General features: G+C 41.2%; 2 long non-coding RNA genes across 4 annotated transcripts in view; one reads left to right on the forward strand and one right to left on the reverse strand.

Annotated features, from left to right (window-relative positions):
* The first annotated feature begins 12 nt into the window (after window positions 1-12).
* LOC135095346 (uncharacterized) lies at window positions 13-11,128 on the forward strand. Of its 3 annotated transcripts, none has more exons than XR_010264327.1 (5): window positions 13-118; window positions 4,438-6,708; window positions 7,160-7,325; window positions 9,365-9,453; window positions 9,929-11,128. It is a non-coding gene; the product is annotated as an uncharacterized LOC135095346 (long non-coding RNA). The 3 variants fall into 3 exon arrangements; XR_010264328.1 differs by having other exon boundaries at window positions 7,164-7,325; XR_010264329.1 differs by having other exon boundaries at window positions 101-118; window positions 6,618-6,708.
* A 6,103-nt stretch (window positions 11,129-17,231) lies between these two features.
* Window positions 17,232-20,000, reverse strand: part of LOC135095255 (uncharacterized) — a 28,335-nt gene continuing 25,566 nt past the window's right edge. Inside the window, exon 3 of the long non-coding RNA XR_010264172.1 lies at window positions 17,232-17,538. This is a non-coding gene — a long non-coding RNA (uncharacterized LOC135095255). The remainder of the gene's footprint in view (window positions 17,539-20,000) is intronic.

A 20,000-nucleotide genomic window follows, 5' to 3' on the forward strand; every position in this document is an offset into this window, starting at 1 on the left:
GCTTGTTTCTTACCTCCCTGTTTTAGGCTTTCTCTCCCTCCCCGCTCCCTTCCTAGCCTGCCCGCCACCCTCTCCCCCGCTTTTCCCTGCCTGTCCTCCCCTGCTCCTCGTGTCCCAGGTGAGTGTTGCCTTATTTGAGTCAATGTATAATGGTTTTTATTTGAGATTGAAGCTCCACACGTAATGAAAGGTAGTAATCTGTGGTTTTGATTACTATTATTGGACTATTTATGTAAACTTACTTCTATTACTATTACTTCTATTTATGTAAACTTACTTCTAATATGAAAACTAATTCTATTAGGAAATGTGTATAAACAATTCCATCTATACAATGACCTGTGTGATGTGACGTTAGTGTGTGTGCAAGAGAGAGAGAGAGAGAGAGAGAGAGAGAGAGAGAGAGAGAGAGAGAGATTGACAGCAAATGAACCAATATTTTAACTTTCCTGACTCTGATGATGAAAGTTATATGACTGAGGCTGCAGTTAAGTAAGCTGAGAAGCTGAGCAGATAAATATGAGTACACCACCTGTCTGTCTGTCCGTCTTTCAGTCAGTCAGTCAGTCGGTTGATGGAGGAATGGTGGAGAGACCAATATGTGTCTGTCTGTCCGTCTTTCAATCAATCAGTCAATCTGTTGTTGGATGACTTCTGGAGAGAGCAGTCTGTCTGTCTGTCCGTCTTTCAATCATACAGTCAGTCAGTGAGTCAGTTGATGGAGGAATGGTGGAGAGAGCAATATGTGTCTGTCTGTCCATCTTTCAATCACACAGTCAGTCAGTCAGTCAGTCTGTTGATGGAGGACTGGTGGAGAGAGCAATCTGTCTGTCTGTCCGTCTTTCAGTCACACAGTCAGTCAGTCAGTCAGTTGATGGAGGACTGAGTGGAGAGAGCAATCTGTCTGTCTGTCCGTCTTTCAGTCACACAGTCAGTCTGTCAGTCACTTGATGGAGGACTGGTGGAGAGAGCAATCTGTGTCTGTCTGTCTACGTGATGCTTCCCTCCGCCGTTTCATTACGTAGACAAAAACACATGAAAGGGAAATATTGGTTTTATGGACAGGTGTGGTGGTGGTGGTGGTGGTGGCGCCATTAGTAGTATTCAGGTGTCATACCTGTAACGTAATAAGGAATGAAGGCAGGACGTATGCGATGGCAGCTTGAAGGTAACAATTGGTGATGAAAGGTGGTGGTTGGTGGTGGTGGTGGTGGCAGGGGCTGTGAGGGCTGCCTGTTACCACCACCTTCACTATCCCAAGCGCACATCCCTGGCTGACCCTTCGCTCCCCCGTTCTTTCTCTGCCCTCAATTAATCCCCCCCTCTCTCTCTCTCTCTCTCTCTCTCTCTCTCTCTCTCTCTGTCTCTCTCTCTCTCTCTCTCTCTCTCTCTCTCTCTCTCTCTCTCTCTCTCTCTCTCTCTCTCTCTCTCTCTCTCTGCAGACGAGTGCAGTTGTGTTCTGAGTCAGTTTTTCTAATGTTTGTGAAGTGGTTGGCGTGGGTGGCAGGGGCGTGGAGGGCGTCACGCTGGTAGTGTAGAAAAGAAAGCGAGAGAAAAGTGATGCATCACTGGTGTTTAATACCTGAGTGAAGTACTGGCGTCGTAAAGACCATTTCTGTCCATTGTGATTTCTGAGTTTAAGTAATGAGGCTTTGTAATGGGTCGTTTATCATTTATTTTATTTTTCACGTGGACAAAAATTGTGCTTACTTTATATATATATATATATATATATATATATATATATATATATATATATATATATATATATATATATATATATATATATATATATATATATATATATATATATATATAAGGAAACACAATTTTCCTCCACATCAAGTTGACATCAAAACTTGCTCCATTCATTCCATTGCCAAACTGAGACCATGTACCCTGACACATTAACAAAAAAAAAAAAATAAATAAAAAATCCCTTTACCTTTCTCTACTGAGAGAGAGAGAGAGAGAGAGAGAGAGAGAGAGAGAGAGAGAGAGAGAGAGAGAGAGAGAGAGAGAAAGAGAGAGAGAGAGAGAGAGAGAGAGAGAGAGAGAGAGAGAGAGAGAGAGAGAGAGAGAGAGAGAGAGAATGGTGGCCAGAGTAAGACGAAGGAGAAAGCAAGTTAAACAAAACAAATGGAAAGTGAGAGAAAAGCAAGAAAATACAGATGAAAAGAAAATCTGCGGTAAAAATGCACCGCTGAAACAAAAACGAATAAGAAAGTGTAATGAAACGATGAGATAATTTTGTGTTTTTGTGAGCCCGCAATTATGCTGCACCCACCCTCTACCACTACTACCACTACTACTACTACTCCTACCACTGCAATTTATGAGCAGTAGGTGACAGAAACGAAGAAGCGCAAACACCTGGAGATAGGTGAGCTTGATAGGAAGTTACAAGTAGAATATGAAGCAAAACTCAAAGACTCACTGAGAGAACTTGAGAGGACTGTGAAGAACAACTCATGAACATTACGCCCTAAGTGGACGACCTGTACGAGGCCAAGGTGAGAGTGAGAGTGAGAGGGGAGTAGGTAGGTGACGGATTTGAACTGGAGAAAGATTAGGGTGGAGAGAATTGAAGGTTGTAACTTCTAGGGACATTGGGAGGGAGTGAGAGAGTGAGAGGGGAGTGGGTAGGTGACGGTTTTGGACGTTAGAAAGACTACGGTGGAGAGAGTTATATAAAAAAAAAAATGGTGTTATATTAAGTAAAATCAGTCAATATTTAACACGTCAGGCGCCACACGCACCACCGCCGTTACATTTCAGACTATTCAAAGTTGCCGTGTGTACCACTGGCCCAACATTTATCACTTTTCTTCCTTTTTTTTTTTTTTTAACAATGAATTCCATTAAATAACGGGCAAAAATGAAACGCAAATCTTTTAAACAAATGTTGATTATTAATTATCATAATTTTTAATGAGGCAAATATAATAATGGTAAAATAATGAAAGTATCTTTTGTGAAGTGACATTGTAACTGGTCAAAATACAAAGGTGGAACTCTAAATGGTAATAATAAAACTTGTCTCAGTCACGGCTCAACATATAGATGTAGTATCCTACATCTATATATTGTTTTATTACAAAGCAAATCTGTGATTGCAAAACAACATAACATTTTTACCTACTCTTATTGAAATCATTACTATCATTTCTTGCACAAAGGAGAACTTTCCCTGTAACAAATGAAAGCCTGTGTCCTGTTTGCAGCTGCACAAAGAAAAGGCTTTATCCTTCAACATTCATATAAACAGCTTCTTCATTCCTTGTGTAGTGAAAACAGTGACTCAAGAAATGATTGCAGCAAATGTGTGAAGGTCGCTATTGATGGAGAGAGTGCTTTCTTTCAGAACATAGGAGGCATACATGTACCTTCCCATCACACTGATCACATACACTCTTCACTCTCCTACCTTCTCAAGCTGCACTTGTCCGTCCTTCATTCACACTAAAGATTTGACAGCGCCCTCTGCATCTTTTTCCCGCTCTTCTAGAGTGACCTTGCAATCCAACAAGAAAATGGTGTTCTCTTACCTCCCAGAGAGAGAGAGAGAGAGAGAGAGAGAGAGAGAGAGAGAGAGAGAGAGAGAGAGAGAGGGAGGGGGGGCTACAATAGCCCCCCTCCCTCCCCCTCTCTCTCTCGGTTTGTCTGTTGGTTTCTTTTTTTTCTATTTTGTTTAATCTACTACTACTACTACTACTACTACTACTACTCGTACTACTACTACTAATCGTACTACTACTACTACTAATCGTACTACTACTAGTACTACTCGTACTACTACTACTACTTCTACTACTACTACTACTACTACAACAACTACTACTACTACTACTACTACTACTACTACTACTACTACTACTACTACTACTACTAACACATCTACTACCACCACCACCACCACCACCACCACCACCACCACCATCACCACCACTACTACTACTACTACTACTACTACTATCACCACCACCACCACCACCACCACTACTACTACTACTACTACTACCACCACCACCACCACCACGAATACCACCACCACCACTACTACCACCGCCACAACCACCACTACTACCACCGCCTCCACTACTACCACCGACACTACCACCACCACCACCACCACCACTACTACTACCACCGTCACCACTACTACCACCGCCACCACCACCACTACTACCACTACCACTGCTACTACCACCATCACCACTACCACTACTACTACCACCACCACAACCAACACCACCAACACCACCACAACCACCGCCACCACCACCACCACCACCACCACAACAACAACAACCACCACCACCACCACCACCACCACCACTACTACTACCACTACCGCTGCTACTACTACTACTACCACCACTACCACCAGTACTACTACTACTTTTACTGCTACTACTACTACTACTACTATTGCAGGTGACCCATGAACTACCTCTAACAATGGTGATGAAGAACCAGAAGTGGGTTGTAGGTGACGAGATAACTATCCCAGGTCATCCCGGAAGTGGCGAGGTGACCCCATACAGCTCCACAAGGTCGTGGAGGACACCAGACATAGCCACGTGGTCGCCTACACTCAGCCATCCACCTCACCTGCCCCAGACTGCTACCCGGACACCATCCAGCCACAAGAACCCAGATAAGCACTTCCGGGGTCCTTGGTTGTGGTTAGCTAGCTAGTTTGTTTAGGGGTCACTTGCTGTACATAGGAACCCTCCTCGGTCTGATGCTATTTTTTTTATTTTTATTTTTGAGGTGTAACGCTGTGCTCTACGTGAGAGTGATAGTGTTTATCTTTATTTATTTATTTTTTTTCCTGAAGACCAGTTCTGATGTTATCTTGGAGGTTAACGGAGAAGAGTTCTTCACACCTGTGTTTGTTGTTTTATTTTATTTTTTTATTGGTCACTTTTTTTTTTCTTTTGTGATTGTTATTAATTTTATTTATTTGTATTGAAATATGTGAGTGTGAATGCAGCACAATATATAAAGGTGTGCATTCCAGAGTGAAAGGAAGGCGTGCACAGGGTAGAGTGCACAGGATGCAGTGCCTTGTTTTTATCACCAGACCTTGATTGACTGAAGCAAATGAAAACTTTGGTGTGAGTACCTTACAAAGACACTTGACAATACTAATGTCACCTCACCTCGTGGTTTCACCTTAAACCTACAAACATTGGCTGGACACAAGGTCATAGAAATAATTTATTCTCATTTATTCTCATCTTTACAAATTACAGTCTTTACACATCAAAGTAACTAATCACCTTTATTCATCCACTTGAGGGGGTTGAAGGATCGCTAATCCCATATTAAATTGCCTGTGTTCAACTCGCCTCTCCTACCTCATTTATTGACCAATTCATTTAAAAAATATTTTGATCAGGAAGGTTGCAAGAAGAATGTCTGCTATCTTTTTTTTTTTTGTACGATAAGTTTTTTTTTTTCCAATGAAAAAGTAAAAAAAAAACTGTGTCAAATATTTACTTTCAAATATTTGTCAGAAATCAAAATCAGTTACAAACAAAAATGACGACAGCAGACTTTGTTCGCCTCTCACAGCTGGATAAGCCGCAATGGCCCATCTGTGTGTAACACCAATAACAACGGAGATCATTTTTAAATGCCAAAATCCGCCATTTTAAGTTATGTCAAAGTTTAAGGGATGACTATAATACACCTATTGCAGCTAAGGACTTGAAATTCACATGATATATACATCACAATATGTTGAAAAACAGATATAGATTAATTTAGTTACTCCGATTGGTTTTGTACATAGGCCTAAAGTAATTCATGATTTCACCCTTAATTACCCGGGGGGGAGGGGGGAAGGCGGGTGAAAACAATTTTTGTTATATTTCGACTTTTAGATCAAAACCAGTGTTTAACTGTTTGAAATAAATAAAATATTAATGCAAAAGATATCTAATGGAGACACATTGACTATTTCCTAGATTTACGGAAAAATATTTATCTTATTTTTCGTATATAAATTTGAAAAAAATAGTTAGACCTAAAATTACGTACTCTCTAATGTTGTACGCAGCAAAAGAACCGTAGATATTCATAGGAGACTGAGGAAGAACGGGTACGCCAGAGAGAAAAAAAAAAAAAAAGTCATGTCTCGCAGCGGGCGAAACCGTGAAATTTCATAACAGAAGACCTCATTACATAAGGGGATATATATATATATATATATATATATATATATATATATATATATATATATATATATATATATATATATATATATATATATATATATATATATATATATATATATATATATATATATATATATATCAAAACATTACATATATAAAAAATGGGAAAAAAATGTAGAAAATAAAAAAAATAAAAAAAAATTCATATCCGGATCGTACAACGACACCCTTGATGCAAAACATGTTTGCGCGCCTGACGATGTTAAGACACACGACACACACTTCCCTTGAGAAAAGATGGTAGCCTTCACGAGTGTCTTACTATTTCTTTGCAGAGCCCCTCTTCTTGATGACGACGCGTACACTGTCAGCTACACTTTGCAGTGTCTCACTTAAATTTTTCTCTATCTTTGTATCTCTCCATTTCAGATAAATTGTTATCTTTCCAAGGGTTGAGGAGAACATGGTCGTGGTTCAAGTGAAGCCACTACAGCCACTCCCTGACAAGCCTTCCACATCGGTGAGTGTTGTTCAAGCATGTATTAGTATTGCTAATTCCTTATTTCCTAGAACATCTACCACTATATAATGGCAATGTCTTTCCAACACAAATAACGTCAAGCAAAAATAAACTCTACACTAACTAAGTGATGAAAAACGTAGCATCATCCGCTGCACAAAACAATACAGCAGCGAAGTGACACTGCCAGGACTTGAACCAACACCTGCCTGCCTCACTGACACCTGCCGTGGTGCCAGGGAGTGCCAAGGCCTGTGCTGCCACCACGCTGAGAGAGGGAGAAAGAGAAGAGCATTAGAGAGGAATGACCGTGGCAGGAAGGATGGTGTGTTAGGTGACTGGTTCAGACAGTGACAGTGGACAGAAGAAATGCTGGAGAATGATTAAACCACAGGTGATTCATGTTGTAGTTGTTCAAGATTTCGAAGAAAACTTTTTTTTTTTTTCCTAGACAGACAGTGGCAGCAGACACACAAGAGACGATGGTGTGGTGGACAAGAGGATGCAGGGAGACAGCAGACAGAATGGAAGTTACAGATGAAAGAAGAGCAGGTCAAGCCATGGCAGCAGACACATAGACAGACAGATTGGATAAGAAAGAAGTATTATTTAGTGAGGTAAGGAACTGTACAACCCTTCACGGTGCTGACTACTTGATAGCAGAGGTGGTTCATGTTGGTTCAGGATTTGGTTTGAAGCTGTTACGTGAAAAGAACATTCTGAGGAACGAGAGGTTGTATTGTCACTTGTCAACAAAGTGGCAGAGTATTGCTATAACATTTATAGCCAAAGCTGTACCAGCTGCCTGAGTGTGTCATGTCCATTGTGTACTTACAGTCACCTTTGTCATGTCTACGCTAGTGGAGGAGAGGGAAGAACAAACCTTGAATCGTCCAGGGTTAGAGTTTTTAGCAAAGGTTTGAGCGAAGAGTTCAGCTTTAGAGGTAGATGTGATAGCAGTGGTGCCATCTGGTTGAAATAAAGAAGGGAAAGGAAAAGCAAAGTTATTATAGATGTTTTTGGGTAAGTGCCAGAAGTCACGAGGGAGAGTTAGATCTTGAAACGTTTTGACACTTTCTGTTAATGAAGGAGTTTTTTTTTGGCTAATTGGAGAACAGACTTGGCATGGCAGAAATGTAAAATGCATTAGATTCCGGTGATGGAAGAAGGCTTAAGCACCTTTGGTGGGCCACCTCTCTATCATGTATAGCACGAGAACAAGCTATGTTAAACCAAGTTTAACTTTGGAAGGTTTAGGTCGAGAAAAAGAGTGAGGAATGTACGCCTCCATGCCAGACACTATCACCTCTGTTATGCGCTCAGCACACAAAGACGGGTCTCTGACACGGAAGCAGTAGTCATTTTCCAAGGAAAATCAGCAAAATACCTCCATGTTCCCCCAACTAGTACAGGCAAAACGCCAGTGGCACCTTCCTTTTGGGGGATCCTGAGGAGGGATTGGAGCGATAGGACAAGATACAGATATGAGACTGTGATCGGAGGAGCCCAACGGAGAAGAAAGGGTGACAGCATAAGCAGAAGGATTAGAGGTCAGGAAAAGGTCAAGAATGTTGGGCCTATCTTCAAGACGGTCAGGAATACGAGTAAGGTGCTGCACCAATTGCTTTAGGTCGTGGAGAATAGCAAAGTCTAAGGCTAGTTCACCAGGATGGTCAGTGAAGGGAGAGGAAAGCCAAAGTTGGTGGTGAACATTGAAGTCAGTCTCCAAGAATTAAGATCTCTGCAAAAGGGAAGAGAGTCAATGTGCTCCACTTTGGAAGTTAAGTAGTCAAAGAATTTTTCATAGTCAGAAGAGTTATTTGAGAGGTATACAGCACAGATAAATTTAGTTTGAGAGTGACTCTGTTGTCGTACCCTGGTGGTGGAAAACTCGGAAGATTCAAGAGAGTGGAAAGCAGGTTAAGTCATTGCGCACATGAACACAGCATCCAGCTTTGGATCGAAAATGTGGATAGAGAAAGTAGGAGGGAACAGAAAAGGGGCTACTGTCAGTTGCCTCAGACATCTGAGTTTCAGTGACGAAAGGATGATGAAGCTTAATAGAGGAGAGGCACTGTTCTACAGATTGAACGCGAATGTTTCAGAAGTTTATGAAGAAAAACTGAGAGGGGTATCAAGACATTTAGGGTCGTTACCAGAAGAGCAGTCTGACCCGGGGACAATTGTGGTCCGCTCACCAGATGGGGTCTCCGAGGCTGGTGTAGGAGTATGTGTGTAATAATCAGGTGCTGGTAGTTGTTTTGTGTGCAGGAAGAGAGATATCTCCATGACTATAACGTTTGGTACGATTGAAAACATCCTTTGGTTTCCACAGATATGTACACACTAGTAGTAACATTTTTCACCTTTAGCACCAGAAACAGTCTTCCTCACACGAACCGTTTTACTGCCGGGACTTGAAGGCTGATGAAGCAGTACGGCGGAGGTCACGCCTCTCAGAGTGTTTATACTTGTTGTCAACACCGCCATAACTAATACAAACTCTTTAGTGCAGGTAGTTAAATAACTGCAATCATTGTTCCAGATTCCTAAATTCACAAAGTGCATAACTCATTCCAAGTTTTTATTGCAGATAATTAAAGTTTTAGTGAAATAATTATTCCTATTCCTAATGTTGTGTGGTGCATTATCTCAGACAGGACCACTGGAAGCTGTCAGAGTGCTGTGGCACGTGGCAAGAACCAAGTGTTCAGGAGCACACACTGTCCCTTCACCAGTCAGCAGGTTACGAAAAACAATGCAGTATTTTGTTGAGTAATCAAAGTAATAAAATGTAAATGATAAAATGTCAGTACTGATTTAGAGTGTCACACTCCACCATGGCAAAGACTGCCGGCTGAGTAATATTCAAGTTGTATTAGTGAGACTCTACTCAATGTTAATTATAAGGCAGGTGTAAAAAAAATAGTTAAAAATGTATCATAGTACAAGAAAATGACAGTTCAAAATGTAAACATATCTTTAACAAGTAGACTTGAATGGTCATTAAGCAGTACAGCAGACCCTTCCTAGAGTAAATTCACTATTATTTGTAGACTGGCCTTATTTGTCTCTCATCATTTTACTTTTCTCATTATTTTGTCTTGTTTTCTCATTAATACTTGAGTGCCTTCATGTTATCTCTATTATTGTGACTTTCTCTCATTATGTTGCTGATGTTGTCTACTCTCATCATCTGACTGACTGCTCGCCTTCACAGATCTGGGCGGCTTGGAAGCCTCACTACAAACTGAAGACCCGTTCACTTGAAGGACACAGTTGGAGTCGGACACAAGATCCAAGACGGAGCTATTTTTAAACGAGAGCTTCAGGCAGAAAATTCGAGTGGATTTTCAACTCTAAAAATAACTTTTTTGGGGGGATATTTTGAACCTTCTTTATCTTGAAAAATAACTCCAGATATTATGACTCTAGCTGGAAGTTGACCTGAGCAATGTAGGGTTTGCTGCAGTGAGATTACCAAGGCACGAGTGTCTGGGATTTAAAGATGATGGATATGTGTCCTGTGTGCTGCTGTGCTGGGAGGAGAGGAGCAGCAGCAGTCGTGGGGCTCTGTTGCTGCTGTCACTGGTGCAGCTGTTCACTCCTGCAGCTACCTTCCCTCAACATACTGTGTCTTCCCACACCTGCAATGAACAACTATGAACAATACTTCTCCTGCGATGAGGAACAGTGAATAACACCTCTCTCTCTCTCTCTCTCTCTCTCTCTCTCTCTCTCTCTCTCTCCACAGTATGTCCCCCACAGTATGTTTACAAACCCACAGTGACTCTCCACAGCCCCTCACCAACAATTGTCTCCTTCACACACACACACACACACACACACACACACACACACTGTTGGAATCTTGTAGTGTCTACAACAATGAATGGAACCAAAATCGATAAGCCAAATTTTCTTCCAGCCTGCGTGAGTGTAGTGAGGCTCAATGTGTGTGTACAAGTGAAGAGTATATATTAGATGCATGACTTAAAAATATGAGGCTTACACAAAAATACAGGACATAACTTGAGTGTGGTGAGTCAAAGGGGAGTCAAAATGCTCAACTTTGAATTAATTTACAACAAAAAGTAACTAAATAAACACACTATAAAAAAAAAATCTCATCAATTAACACTGAAAAAATATATATATATACACCTACGCAAAATAAATAAATAAATAAATAAATGAAGACTAAATAAAGCAAATTAATCTGAACGCTAACACACAAACCAATATAGTCATATATTTTTAAACACTACGGTGAAGAAAGATAATGAAGCTTTAACATTGAGTGAAAGAGAGAGAGAAATTTGTGGTCTTCCTAAATCTCTCTCTCTCTCTCTCTCTCTCTCTCTCTCTCTCTCTCTCTCTCTCTCTCTCTCTCTCTCTCTCTCTCTCTCTCTCTCTCTCTCTTTCATACACAAACTATAAAAAACAAAAAAATAAGTAAGTAAAGTAAGTAAGTAAAAATACAAGCAAATAATAATAGCCATCCACACCAATCCACACACACCAAGCCATCCCAATCCAGCCAATCACGAGCCAGCAGCAGACACACCGAGAGGATTGGGAGAAAGAGGAAAAAAAAAAAGAAAAAGAAAAAAAAATGATAAGGGGGAGAATAAGAAAAATAGCGAAACGAGAAAAATGAGAAAAATAAAAGGAAAAAAAAATACGAATAAAATCAAAAGGAAAAAAATGAGGGAAGAGAAAAAATGGGGTGAGGAGGGGAACACTTAGGAAAATAAACCAAACAATAGGGCATTACATTGTGATTACGTATAGCAGGGATGGATTATGAGAGAGAGAGAGAGAGAGAGAGAGAGAGAGAGAGATCTGGTCAGGAATTTAATTTTGTGTTAGTGGTTTACGCCATCTCTCTCTCTCTCTCTCTCTCTCTCTCTCTCTCTCTCTCTCTCTCTCTCTCTCTCTCTCTCTCTCTCTCTCTCTCCTTACAACAGTTTTGTCTTTCTGTTTTCTCTCGCTCTTATCTTTCGCTGAGAGAGAGAGAGAGAGAGAGAAACATTATTATTACACACACACACACAAACAGGAGGAGGCAGTAGACAGGAGGAGGCAGTAGACACCTGCCGAAACGATAATTACTCCCAGTGAGGTCTAAAGCACTGTTCAGGGGGTGCTGTGAACTTATCATTAAACCCAGCTGTGACCTCATTGAACGTTTCCCTTTGTGTCTCACAACACAAGGGGGTAGTCACAGCCTGCCCTCTAAAGACAACTCTCTTCCTCCACACAAAACTACAAGCACCTAATAACACACACACCCTTCACTCAAAAAAATTTAAAATCATGGCGACTCCTACACCAGCCTCGGAGTCCCCATCTGGGGAGGGGACCATAAATGTCCCCAGGTCGGACTGCCTTTCCGTCGACGACCCTAAGTGTCTTGACACCCCCCTCAACTTTTTCTTCATTAACTTCTGCAACATTCGCGGTCTAAGATCTAATTTTCAATCTGTAGAACACCACCTCTCCTCTTCTCAACCTCATCTTCTTTTCCTCACTGAAACTCAGGTGTCTGAGGCAACTGACAGTAGCCCCTTTTCTGTTCCCTCCTACTTTCTCTATCCTCATTTTCGATCCAAAGCTGGATGCTGCGTTTATGTGCGCAATGACTTAACCTGCTCTCGTGCCCACGCTCTTGAATCTTCCGAGTTTTCCACCATCTGGCTACGACTACAGAGTCATTCTCATACTAAATTTATCTGTGCTGTATACCTCTCTCCTAACTCCTCTGACTATAAGAAATTCTTTGACTACTTAACTTCCAAAGTGGAGCACATTCTGACCCTCTTCCCTTTTGCAGAGATCTCCATTCTTGGAGACTTCAATGTTCACCACCAGCTTTCGCTTTCCTCTCCCTTCACTGACCATCCTGGTGAACTAGCCTACAACTTTGCTATCCTCCATGACCTAGAGCAATTGGTGCAACACCCTACTCGTATTCCTGACCGTCTTGGAGATACGCCCAACATTCTTGACCTTTTCCTGACCTCTAATCCTTCTGCTTATGCTGTCACCCTTTCTTCTCCGTTGGGCTCCTCCGATCACAATCTCATATCTTTATCTTGTCCTATCACTCCAATCCCTCCTCAGGATCCCCCTAAGCGAAGGTGCCTCTGGCGTTTTGCCTCTGCTAGTTGGGGGGACCTGAGGCGGTATTTTGCTGATTTTCCTTGGAATGACTACTGCTTCCGTGTCAGAGACCCGTCTTTGTGTGCTGAGCGCATAACAGAGGTGATAGTGTCTGGCATGGAGGCGTACATTCCTCACTCTTTTTCTCGTCCTAAACCTTCTAAACCTTGGTTTAACACAGCTTGTTCTCGTGCTATACATGATAGAGAGGTGGCCCACAAAAGGTACTTAAGCCTTCCTTCACCAGAATCTCATGCACTTTATATTTCTGCCCGGAACCATGCCAAGTCTGTTCTCCAACTAGCCAAAAACTCCTTCATTAACAGAAAATGTCAAAACCTTTCAAGATCTAACTCCCCTCGTGATTTCTGGCATCTAGCCAAAAATATCTCCAATAACTTTGCTTCTTCTTCTTTCCCTCCTCTACTTCAACCAGATGGCACCACTGCTATCACATCTATTTCTAAAGCTGAACTCTTTGCTCAAACCTTTGCTAAAAACTCTACCTTGGACGATTCTGGGCTTGTTCCTCCCTCTCCTCCACCCTCTGACTACTTCATGCCTCGTATTAAAATTCTTCGTAATGATGTTTTCCATGCCCTCGCTGGCCTAAACCCTCAGAAGGCTTATGGACCTGATGGGGTCCCTCCTATTGTTCTCCGAAACTGTGCCTCCGTGCTTGCACCTTGCCTAGTCAAACTCTTTCAGCTCTGTCTGTCAACATCTACCTTTCCTTCTTGCTGGAAGTTTGCCTACATTCAACCTGTTCCTAAAAAGGGTGACCGCTCTAATCCCTCAAACTACCGTCCTATTGCTTTAATTTCCTGCTTATCTAAAGTTTTTGAATCTATCCTCAACAGGAAGATTCTTAAACATCTATCACTTCACAACCTTCTATCTGATCGCCAGTATGGGTTCCGTCAAGGCCGCTCTACTGGTGATGATCTGGCTTTCCTTACTGAGTCTTGGTCATCCTCTTTTAGAGACTTTGGTGAAACTTTTGCTGTTGCCTTGGACATATCAAAAGCCTTTGATAGAGTCTGGCACAAAGCTTTGATTTCCAAACTACCCTCCTACGGTTTCTATCCTTCTCTCTGTAACTTCATCTCAAGTTTCCTTTCTGACCGTTCTATTGCTGCTGTGGTAGACGGTCACTGTTCTTCTCCTAAATCTATTAACAGTGGTGTTCCTCAGGGTTCTGTCCTGTCACCCACTCTCTTCTTATTATTCATTAATGATCTTCTAAACCAAACTTCTTGTCCTATCCACTCCTATGCTGATGATACCACCCTGCACTTTTCCACGTCTTTTCATAGACGTCCAACCCTTCAGGAGGTAAACATATCACGCAGGGAAGCCACAGAACGCCTGACTTCTGATCTTTCTAAAATTTCTGATTGGGGCAGAGCAAACTTGGTATTGTTCAATGCCTCAAAAACTCAATTCCTCCATCTATCAACTCGACACAATCTTCCAGACAACTATCCCCTCTTCTTCAATGACACTCAACTGTCCCCCTCTTCTACACTGAACATCCTCGGTCTGTCCTTTACTTATAATCTGAACTGGAAACTTCACATCTCATCTCTAGCTAAAACAGCTTCTATGAAGTTAGGTGTTCTGAGACGTCTCCGCCAGTTTTTCTTACCCCCCCAGCTGCTAACTCTGTACAAGGGCCTTATCCGTCCATGTATGGAGTATGCTTCACATGTCTGGGGGGGTTCCACTCATACTGCTGTTCTAGACAGGGTGGAATCAAAAGCTTTTCGTCTCATCAACTCCTCTCCTCTAACTGACTGTCTTCAGCCTCTCTCTCACCGCCGCAATGTTGCATCTCTAGCTGTCTTCTACCGCTATTTTCATGCTAACTGCTCTTCTGATCTTGCTAACTGCATGCCTCCCCTCCTTCCGCGGCCTCGCTGCACAAGATTTTCTTCTTTCTCTCACTCCTATTCTGTCCACCTCTCTAATGCAAGAGTTAACCAGTATTCTCAATCATTCATCCCTTTCTCTGGTAAACTCTGGAACTCCCTGCCTGCTTCTGTATTTCCACCTTCTTATGACTTGAATTCCTTCAAGAGGGAGGTTTCAAGACACTTATCCACCAATTTTTGACCACTGCTTTGACCCTTTTAGGGACTGGCATTTCAGTGGGCATTTTTTTTTATTAGATTTTTGTTGCCCTTGGCCAGTATCCTTCCTACATAAAAAAAAAAAAAAAAAAAAAAAACACTCTTTTCATAGATAAGTTAACACTTTTAATATATATATATATATATATATATATATATATATATATATATATATATATATATATATATATATATATATATATATATATATATATATATATATATATATATATATATATATATATATAACCCTTTCTTTTTACATTATCTATCACAATAACCCTTTTTACCTCCTATTCCTTCCCTTCCAAATGAAACCGAACCATTAAGAAGTATCACTTGCTTCTCTCCTGTAACTTATAATGAAACGCTCGAATTAATTCATAAGGTGCGCAAAGGAGCTTAATTAATAAACAGGAAAGATTAAAAATGCATTGCGGGGAAAAAAAAAAGGTAAAATATGAATGAGTTTGAGGAAAGGTGTGTGTGTGTGTGTGTGTGTGTGTGTGTGTGTAAGGTAATGAGTTTTTTAACTGAAGAATGTAAGGTATTGGATCCGAAAGCATAAGGGATTGGACGCCCTGAGTGAAGCGGTTACAGGTGTCTATTGTTCCCGTGGTTGATATACTGAGACAACTTGTTCGCCACCTTGCAATTAGAGACGTGGCAGTGAGGCTGGTAGATACCTATCAGCGTCAGCATTTTTAATTGTCTGCGATTTCCTGGGGCAAAGGGGTGTCTTAGCTAAATTTGAAATCGATGTGCAGGAAAAGTACAGCATGAATTGCTGCACAAGTGTATCTAAAATTAAAAACATAACCCTTAATATAAATATTCATACTTACTGGTGTATGATAAGGCTTTGTTAATTGAATTATAAGATAAAACTAAAAATAGGTAATGATTTTTTTTAAAGTAAGTATGAACAGTAAAAATAAAAGGATGTTGATATCGGCTTGTGCATTTTATCTGGGAATGTTGAAAAATATCCGATATCACTGACACGTCCTGTATATGAAAGTAATCAGTGAAATAAAAAAAAGAACAGCACCGCTGGCGGACGTACGACGTACTTATCTTGATCATGATTCTTCAGTTAAAGAAAGCGCCGCGCACCGTTAGGAAGGAGTGTAAAGTGTAAACAATAGCCTCTCAGTTCTGCCGATACAAAGGCCTTTACTTTGCTCTACTATATCCAGAATAGGGTATAGCTCGTTCTTTCGGGAATTTTCTTAATTCCGCTGTAGTCCATGATTGTGGCGGTGATGTATCCATTGTGCAGGGTAGTCCAGTAAGCGTGGTCCTGTGTTTTGGTTTGCTCGCTGCCCAAGTACCCGAGGTTAGTGATCGTACCGCAAAAATAAAGTCTCTGATACAAAATTATATTTTCTTTACATTAAATGGATTTGCCTGTTGTTTAGTACATGAAAATGCAAGTATATATTAGTATACTTCCATTGAGGTCAGTAGAAAATTACAGATTGCCTGCCTTGATACACTTATAGGCTCTTTTAAGAATATCATCTGAAATTATGAATAGAGGCTCAAACAATGTCATGTGCTGTCAGTTATCACGAAATTAATTGACTTAAAATTTAGACGCATTACTGTGCAACGATACACCTTTGTAAGCTTGTAAAACCTTGCCCCAAAAAATATTTATTTTCCGGCGAGAATTAAAAATTCTGGCGCTATCTGGTATCAAAACACTCACTGCGACGTCTCTAATTTCCTATACAGGGTGTAACGCGAGTTTCTGCAAATACTGAAAGAGGTGAAAGAACGCTTAATTCTAAGTAGAAAATGTTCTATGCACATATGCATTTTAAGGCTTTGTTTACCCATCAGAGGATTTGAAAATGTACGGGACTCGCGGGTGTGCTCTGTGAAATGACGGACACACGGTTGTATTGTCGCAGCCTCGGAGGTGCCACTTAGTCATATTACGAATGGTTTAATATTACATTATCTTGTAACAAGACTAATGGGATTACAAAGCATGTAATTTACCTATAAGCATTACAGGACAACATTATTGCGGTGATTAAAAGTACTTCCGTAAAATGCTACGCGGCATCATCAAACCGAGGGAGAAGGGCGGGTGGGTAGCCTGCCCTTGCGACCTTGAAAACAGCTGAGAGATGATGCCACGTAGCATTTTACAGGAGTACATTTTATCACCGCAATAATGTTGTCTGTAATGCTTATCGGTAAATTACATGCTTTTTTATATCATTTGTCTTGTTATAAGATACTGCAATATTCCACAGCCTGCAAAAAATAACATTAAACCATTCGTAATTTGAACAAGTGGCACCTCCGAGGCTGAGACAATGCAGCCGTCTGTACTTCACCTCACAGCTACACGCAGGGCACAGCAGCGAGTCCCCTACATTTTCAACTCCTCTGACGCAGGTCGCCCACCACCAGGGTCAGAGGGTCGGACATGATGCAGAAGAAGGCGCGGGAGCCGAAGTATTCATCCGCCGTCCACCGCTCCCCGTCGCTGAGAAAGCTGCTCCTTGTGTCACAGCTGAGGAAGAGAGAGGCGAGGGATAGGTCACTCCTGCAGGAACACGAAGTAAGAACGAACACCAATAGACATGGCCACTCGGAGGGATACAAAGGAAAAAACAAGAAGTAAAAGATAAGGACCGGAGGTTGAAATCGCTCACACATGAACAAACAGTAATAGATAAGAGCACGGAGTTTATTTAGATCACTCACAAAGAAATACAAATGAAGAACAAACATATCTAACTTGCATTTTGGTTCTTCCGAGGCTGTCTGTGATAAAGTACACTGAGCAATCTTGTAAAGTGGATGTAGGCTGGAAAATGCAAGGATGCAGGCACGGTGAGAGAGGGAGGGAAAGTGAGAGGGAGGGAGGAAGAGAGGCAGAAAGGAGGGAAGGAAGGAACGTAGGAGAAAAGAAAGGAATAAATAAAAGCAAAGCCTTCCCCACCAAAAAATAATTAATTAATAAAATGAAATAAATAAATAAATAAAAGTAAAACGGAGAAAAAAAAAGAAAAAAAGGAAGGTATGAACAAAAGGAGAGGGAAAGGAAGAAACGGATAAGAAAAGGAGAGAAATCAAATGAAAGAAAGGAAGGCAGGAAGGATAAAAAAAAATGAAATAATGGAAAGGTAGAAAACGAAGAAAGGAAATCAAATAAATACAAAAAGGAAGGAAGAAAGAAAGAGGAAGGAAAACGATGCCATAAGTAATGAGAGAGTTAAACCAAAAAAAAAAAAAAACAGACAAGACTTGAATAGAAGAGAGAGAGAGAGAGAGAGAGAGAGAGAGAGAGAGACTAGATAAATAACATCCGAGAGTGGTGAGCATGGGGGAGGCTGGAGGGTGGTGAAGGAAGGGGACAGGGGAATGGATGAGCAGGGCAAGGCAGGGAAGGAAGGAAGAGCAGTGAAGGGAAGGAGGAATAATGATGGAAGAAAGGCAAGTGAGGGAAGAGGGACGGTGTAGGAGGAGCAGTGAAGGAAGGAGAGCCAGGGGAAGTGGAGGCAGTGAAGGAAGGAGAGGGGCGTGGAGGAAGAATAGGGACGTTGTTGTAACCCAGCAAACAACAAGAAATTAAACATGTAACAAGAAACAAGAATGAAACAAAAATGAAGAAATGAAAAAGGGAAACGAGAAGTAGAAAGAATAAATGAGGGAAGAAGATGATAAAAACGACAGCAGGTATCAAGAAGCTATCACCACCCTGACAGATAAGAGACGAGACGTGACCACCGTGGAGAACAACAAGATGCGGTGAGTCATCACAACACTAACAGAGCCGGAGATTAGCACAACATTACAAGAAGAGGTACTCAGGTGGCCATCACTGAATTAGTATACGAGGGAAGCAGAGGTCACCGGAAACAGGTGACATGGACAACACGGACAGCCGGCACACCACAGGAACCGCCGCCTCCTTGTTCCTGATTAGAAGATGCGATTACCAAAGTAACTCGAGAATGAATCTTATTGAAAGTTAAGGAAAAATAAACTGTGTGATCGAAGTACGGGGAAGATAAATATAGTTACTTGAAAATGGATCTTGCGGAAAGTATATGAAATTGATCCATATGACCAAAGTATGAGAAAATAAATATATTTACTCGAAAATGAACCTTATTGAAAGTTACAGGAAAATGCCGCGAATGATCGAAGTGGTGGAAAATAAATGTTATAGCAACGGAAGCCTTGTTGGGGCAAAAGGTCGCTCTAACATCACACGTATATTACAAGGTGTAGGAGACGGGAATAGACAGAAACAGAGAGAGGGACAAGCTAGACACAGCTGTCAGACCAGAGAGGGTCAGGATGGGCAAGCCGCCTGTCGCAGTACCAGTAAGTAGAGCCACACAGTTGTAATGCAGTCACAGTAAAATGTGGGTGTTATATATTGACAGAGAGGGATTGGGTGGTGTAGGATGTGTTCCTCAATGAATATTACCTGCGAGGTTTGTGTAGGATGAGATTTATCATTGAGTATTAAATATGTGAAGTGATTTGAATCGGAAGTGTAATGTGAAGTGTTCCAGATGTTTAATGGAATTTATTTGAAGAGAGATGAAACCATTTTCGTAGTTTCTCCTTGCTGTCGGAAGTCATATATGATCATCTAAGTGTAAATAAATGTAAATAACACAAAATAAGTAAAAAATAAATAAATAAATAAATAAAGCGCTCCTTGAACCCACAAAAGCCAGTCTTATAGTTTAGGGAGGCAGCAAGAGTGTGCAACGTAGAAGCACGACAACGCAGAAGGAAGATTAATGAAGGAAAGAAAGCTAGTGAGGAAAGGAGAGCCAAGGAGCAGTGACGTGAGGAACAGTGAAAGAAGGAGAGATAATGAAGGAAGGATGAGCAGTAAAGGAAGGAGAAGTAATGCAGGAAGGAGGGACAATGAGAGAAGGCTGGCCAGTGAAGGAGGGACATGAAAGGAGGGGTAGTGAGAGAGGAGAGTCAGGGAAGAAGGGAAGTGAT

Source organism: Scylla paramamosain, chromosome 48 (genome assembly GCF_035594125.1).
Source record: "Scylla paramamosain isolate STU-SP2022 chromosome 48, ASM3559412v1, whole genome shotgun sequence".
NCBI classification, from domain to species: Eukaryota; Metazoa; Arthropoda; class Malacostraca; order Decapoda; family Portunidae; genus Scylla; species Scylla paramamosain.